A 6,367-nucleotide genomic window follows, 5' to 3' on the forward strand; every position below is an offset into this window, starting at 1 on the left:
CAATTGTGTCCCACCCCCAAGAGGTGTGCCCATTAAGTCGAAACACACCCACCCCCCTCCCTTTTTCCATCTCCCTGCTCCCTTGTCCCCCCCCCCCACTTTGAATTGATTTGAGTTTTTCTCTTATGTGGGCAAAAAACCCCACCTTTTTTGGATCTCTCTTGAGCTGTTCACATATAATGGTGACTGCATTGTTTTTAAATTTCCATAGTGAAATCGTGTGTTCGTTTCTGTTGTGTCCACACTTTGTTGTTTGCTTCCTTTCTGATAGGAGCTCAAGTGTGTGTTGCCCAATCTCTGATTTAAGTCATCGGATTCTCTTTCCCAATTCTATTTACCTAGCATACTACGGTAGTGGCTGGGATGGAATCTATGGTGAATATTCCTTGTTTACGTCCTTTGATTGCCTTTCCATTTCATGAAAAAAAATATATCAAGTTTATCATCAAAGTTGATTACCCATAGACGAGTTTCCCATGTGTGTGCCTTTCCTCTTGACCTACGTGGTACTGAGTGGCAGAGATGAATAGTAGATTACCCACTCAGCTTCATTCCTAAAGGGAGTGCTTTTGGGAGATGAAAACAAGCACCCCTCTTCTCCCTCAAATACCTTTTGGAATTTGAGTAATAGTTTCAAGTAGTTGTAGGTACACCTTTCTCAACAAAGATTTGTGTTCAGGGTTTATGTATAGTTACATGAGCTGGCGGAGTGGTTTCATAATTGCTGTATTGTTAGTAGAACTCTCTAATTAGGGATGACTTCATAGGCATACGATTCTTCTATGGGTGACGCCCTGAATTCATACTCAGTTGTACACCATATCCTTTTATGACAAAAACAAACAAACAAGGTTTTGTTTGCTTTTAGTTTGATTGCCTTATTTGAAAATCTGTTTTCCTGTGTCTCAGATGTTTAGGGAGAGAAGGCTTGCTTATTTCTGTGGTTTTCCCTTTACAGAGAGGGCAGGAATAGGAGTTAGGGAAAAAACAGAATTTGGGACAGATCAGACAAGAAAATCCAGAAAAATGTAGAGACCCCAGAAGGTTTTATTTGATTAGTATTTAAATTACTGGATTTAAATAGAGGGAAGTGTATTTCTATTTCATTGAATGTTTGTTCTCTCTCTCTTTTTCTTATCATGTAAATAAAGTCCACTCTTACGGGTAGACAGACTGGGAAAAAGGACATATTTCAAAATCAGTTTTTCTTTCTGTCTATCACATATTGTGAAATTGGTGGCAAACTTTTATTCAGTAAGGAATATTTACTTTTTTATCTTTTTCACCTTTTATTTTTCATTGCTCATGAAAAAAAAAATGTCCAGATTAGGAGGAAGCTGACAGTATTGACAAGCTGTGAGCCATTTTGAAAAGTGGTCCTGAAATATTTGAAGTTAAATGTGTGTTTTTGAAAATTAACTCTTGTGGCTCAGCATCTGTAGGTCAGCAGCTAGAGGGCCAGCCACATGTACCGGGGCTGGTGGGTTCGAACCTGGCCTGGGCCTGCCAAGCAATAATGACAACTACAACAACAAAATAGCCGGATGTTGTGGTGGGTGACTGTAGTCGCAGCTACTTGGGAGGCATAGGCAAGAGAATCACTTAAGCCCACGAGTTGGAGGTTGCTGTGAGCTATGATGCCACAGCACTCTACCCAGGGCAGCATAGTGACTCTCTGTCTCAAAAAAAGAAAAAAAATCTCCTGTCTTTCAAGTTGTGTTTTAGAAACTGGCCTTATGAAGAAACCAAATTAAGTCATAGGTAAAACAGCTTTTCTTTAGGCCCATCCTTCTCAAATTATTTTGAATAAAGGCTTATCTTTATATATGAGGGAGAACTGTTATACTGTGTAGTAAATAATTATTGGGGAGATAAGATAACTTTTTCATGTATCCTGTGTAAAAGGCCCTTAGCAGAACTAATGCCTTATATTTATTAGATAGACTCCCACAATTATTTAGGCATTCATTTATTCTCTATTTTCTGTCATCAAGGATTTGAAATTGCTGCATAATACTTTATAGTGTACAACATGCCATTTTTAATCTTCTGGGGATCTGGGGGGAAGTAGGTATTATTATTAGTATTTTCAAATGAGGAAAGTGAGGCTCAGAGAAATTATTAAGTTTTTTCATGGCCACACTGCTAGGAAATAATTGATGTCCCTGATTTCACATACAACAGGTTTTCCTTTAGAACACACTATGTCCTTGTGTCAGGAGCAATAGCTTGGTACAGGTATTCAGGATTAAATAAAGTATCTATAGGGCAAAACTGATGTCAATTTTCTGTTGGTTAGTGAACCCATCTGGGATGTTTTAGTGGCTTTGGGAGAAAGAGGCCCCATAGTACAATGAAGCCCCATAAGGAGAATAGAGCTTCTTTTAATTTGCAAGATTTTAATTTTTTATGGAGGGGGCACAGGTTGAGACTCTGTCACCCTGATTCTGGGTAGATTCTGTGGCATCGTCACAACTCACAGCAACCTCAAACTCTCGGGCTTAAGTGATAGGCTTGCCTCAGCCTCCAGAGTAGCTGAGACTACAGGCGCACACTATGACACCTGGCTAATTTTTCTATTTTTAGGGGTCTCACTCTTGGTCAGGCTGGTCTCCCAACTCCTAAAGTCAAGCAATCCACTTGCCTCAGCCTCCCAGAGTGCTAGGATTGCAGGCAGGAGCCACCACACCTGACCTCAAGATTTTAATTAATTAATTTATTATTTTTTTAAAGAACAGTTTATTTTATTTATTTATGTATTCATTTATTTATTTTGTAGAGACAGAGTCTCACTTTATCGCCCTCAGTAGTGCCGAGGTGTCACAGCTCGCAGCAACCTCCAACTCCCGGGCTTAGGTGATTTTCTTGCCTCATCCTCCGGAGTTGCTGGGACTACAGGCGCCCCCCACAAAACCTGGCTATTTTTTTGTTGCAGTTTGACTGGGGCTGGGTTTGAACCCGCAACCCTTGGTATATGGGACCTGCGCCCTACTCATTGAGCCACAGGCACTGCCCTTTTATTTATTTATTTATTTATTTATTTTTTGTTTTTTGAGACAGTCTCACTTTGTCACCCTTGGTAGACTGCGGGGTGTCATAGCTCACAGCAATCTCAAACTCTTGGGCTCAAGCGATTCTCTTGCCTCAGCCTCCCATGTAGCTGGGATTACAGGCGCCCACCATAACACTTGACTATTTTTAAAGATGGGGTCTCACTCTTGCTCAGGCTGATCTCAAACCTGTGAGCTCAGGCAATCCACATGCCTTGGCCTCCCAGAGTGCTAGGATTATAGGCATGAGCCACCGAGCCTAGCCAAGGTTTTAATTTTTTTAAATCGACAGTCATTCCAAGTTACTTGATGTGATGTTTTTCCGAAGATCATATTTTATTGCTTGATCACCTTAAAGATACTATCAAGCCTGTGAGGAGTCTTAATAAGAAACCTATTTTTTATTCATAGTGGGAATAAATTTATATTAAACATCTTCATGTTAAATTTCAAATGGCAATTTAAAAACTGATTTTCCCAGCAGCTCAGGAGTGTGAGGCAGGAGGATTAGTTGAGTGTAGGAGTTGAGGCTTTAGTAAGCTGTGATCATGCCACTACACTGGAGCCTGGATGACACAGAAAGACTCTATCTCTTAAAAATAAACAAAAGCTGTTCTCATCAACTAGAGCCTATCATGTGGACTTTCCTTTTTCTTATTTTTAGTATTGCCCTGGCTAGAGTGCCTCCCCAGTATCTGGGACTATAGGAGCCCAGTGTGACACCTAGCTAATTTTTCTATTTTTAGTAGAGACAGTTCTCACTATTGTTCAGCCTGGTCTTGAACTCCTGTGCTCAAGCAATCCACCTGCCTTAGCCTCCCAAAGAGTGCCACTATGCCTGGTTAATTTTTTTTTCTATTTTTGTAGAGAAGGGGTCTTGATCTTCATCAGGCTGATCTCAAACTCCTGACCTCAAGCAATTCTCCTGCTTTGGCCTCCCAGTGTACTGGGAATACAGGCATGAACCACCATGCCTGGCTGGTTTTTAAGTCTGACTTTTTATTTTTTAGTTGTATAGCTTAGGTATCTCAGAGTGAAATTATTTCCTTTGGAATAATTATCAATAAATGAATATGTGTTTATTTAAATGGGAAGATCCTATGTTAAACTATTTTGTTGATAACCAACTTTCCCTGGAATTGTTTGTGGGATGTGTGTTTCAACTCTTCTTTTTATTCTTACTGAGGTGAGTCTCTTAATGTCTCCTATAGAAAGAATATCTTAGTTATAGGTGCAAAATAAATCACTTTGGAATTTTGTTAAGACAGACAGAAATAAGAGATTAGAAACCTTGAAAGTATATACATTGGACTGAATAGGCTGGTACCCTAAAATTCATTTCTTTTTTTTTTCTTTCTTTTTTTTTTTTTGTGACAGAGTCTCACTATGCTGCCCTTGGTAGAGTGCTCTGGCATCACAGCTCACAGCAACCTCAAACTCTTGGGCTTAAGTAATTCTCTTGCCTCAGTCTCCCAAGTAGCTGGGACTACCCGCACCTGCCACAACACACGGCTATTTTTTGCTTGCCTGTTGTTGTTTGGCAGGCCTGGGCTGGATTTGAACCCACCAGCTCTGGTGTATGTATCTGAGCCCTAGCAGCTGAGCTACAGGCGCCAAGCCTTGATTTCCTTTTGTATAGAAGTGATAATAATATGAGATAAATTCGTGTGGGGTTTTTTTGTGATTTATTTATTTTTGAGAGAGAGTCTCACTTTGTCACCTTGGGTAAAGTGCAGTGGTGTCATAGCTCACAGCAACCTCAAACCAGCTTTTTATGTTGTTTTTCACTTACATACTTTAAATTATTGCTGACTAATAAACTGACCTAACTGTAAAGGACATTTAGGATCTGGAGAGGCCAAATGTTTTAGATTTTCTTTCTGTCTTTCTTTTTTTTTGAGACAGACTCTCACTGTGTTGCCCTTGGTAGAGTACTGTGGCATCACAGCTCACAGCAACCTCAAACTCTTGGGCTTAAGTGAGTCTCTTGCCTCAGCCTCCCAAGTAGTTGGGACTACAGGTGCCTGCCACAATGCCCAGCTATTTTTTGGTTGCAGTTGTCATTGTTTGGCCAGCCCACGCTGGGTTTGAACCCTCCAGCTCAAGTCCAGGCTAGGTTCGAACCCTCCAGCTCCGGTGTATGTGGCTGGCACCCTAGCTGCTGAGCTATAGGTGCTGAGCCTGTTTTAGATTTTCTGAGATAATCTCACTTCCAAATTTTCTGTGCCTTTGTTCTCCTTGGTACAATATGTGGAGATGGGTAATAGTTCTATGTTGAAAACACGATTGACTTAAAATACATGTAAACAGAATTGGAATAAAATTTTATATAGTATTTTAGTAATCTGCACTATTGAACATCATATTAGTGAAATACAGAACTTTTTTTTTTCTTTTGAGACAAAGTCTTGCTATGTCGCCCTCGATAGAGTGCTGCGGCATCACAGCTTATAGCTACCTCAAACTCTTGGGCTTAAGTGATTCTCTTGCTTCAGTCTCCCAAGTAGCTGGGACTACCCGCACCTGCCACAACACACGGCTATTTTTTTCTTTTTTTGATTATAGTTGTTGTTTGGCAGGCCCGGGTTGGATTCGAACCTGCCAGCTCTGGTGTATGTGGCTGGCGCCCTAGCTGATTGAGCTACAGGTACCAAGCCGAAATATAGAACTTTTTAAATAATTACTGTCCTTAGTCCGCAGCTTAATTTATGGACTAATCCTTCCCTCCCTCCCTTCCTTCCTAGTCTCGCTTTCTCTCCCAGGCTGTAGTGCAGTGGCCTCATCACAGCTCACAGCAACTTCAAACCCCTGGGCTCATGAGATCCTCCTGCCTCAGCCTCCCAAGTAGCTGGGACTACTGGTGTCTACCACAATACCTACACAGCAAATTTTTATGTTTTATGTTTTTTGTAGAGATGCTGCCCAAGTCAGTTTCAATCTCTTAGCCTCAAGCAGTCCTCCTGCTTCAGCCTCCCAAAGTGCTGGGATTACAGGCATGAGCCACCATGCTTGGATGAAAATTTCTTTTTGTTAATCTTAGAAATGCCTAACTTCACATTTAACTGAAGATCTTTTTCTACCTCATAGGTCCTGAGACTACTCTGAAAGGTGTTTACACCCAACCTATCTACTGAGAAGTTCTCCATCTTTAGTGGAATTTTAATATCATAGGTAAGAATAGTTTATGAATAGGCAAGTTTTCTAATATTTTTTAAAAGTTTAATTGTATTTAGTTTTTTAAAATACAAGTTATTATACATGTATATTACATTATAGTGAACACTTAGCTAATAGTATCTTTTTTTTTTTTTTTTTTT

General features: G+C 40.2%; 1 protein-coding gene across 1 annotated transcript in view; it reads left to right on the forward strand.

Moving 5' to 3' along the window:
* PLS3 (plastin 3) overlaps window positions 1-6,367 on the forward strand; it is a 109,281-nt gene that overhangs the window by 51,522 nt on the left and 51,392 nt on the right. Inside the window, exon 2 of the mRNA XM_023508204.1 lies at window positions 6,138-6,221. The gene's annotated coding sequence lies outside the window, so the exon portion shown is untranslated. The remainder of the gene's footprint in view (window positions 1-6,137; window positions 6,222-6,367) is intronic.

Source organism: Otolemur garnettii, unplaced genomic scaffold (genome assembly GCF_000181295.1).
Source record: "Otolemur garnettii isolate 467f Iridium unplaced genomic scaffold, OtoGar3 scaffold00230, whole genome shotgun sequence".
Lineage (NCBI taxonomy): Eukaryota > Metazoa > Chordata > Mammalia > Primates > Galagidae > Otolemur > Otolemur garnettii.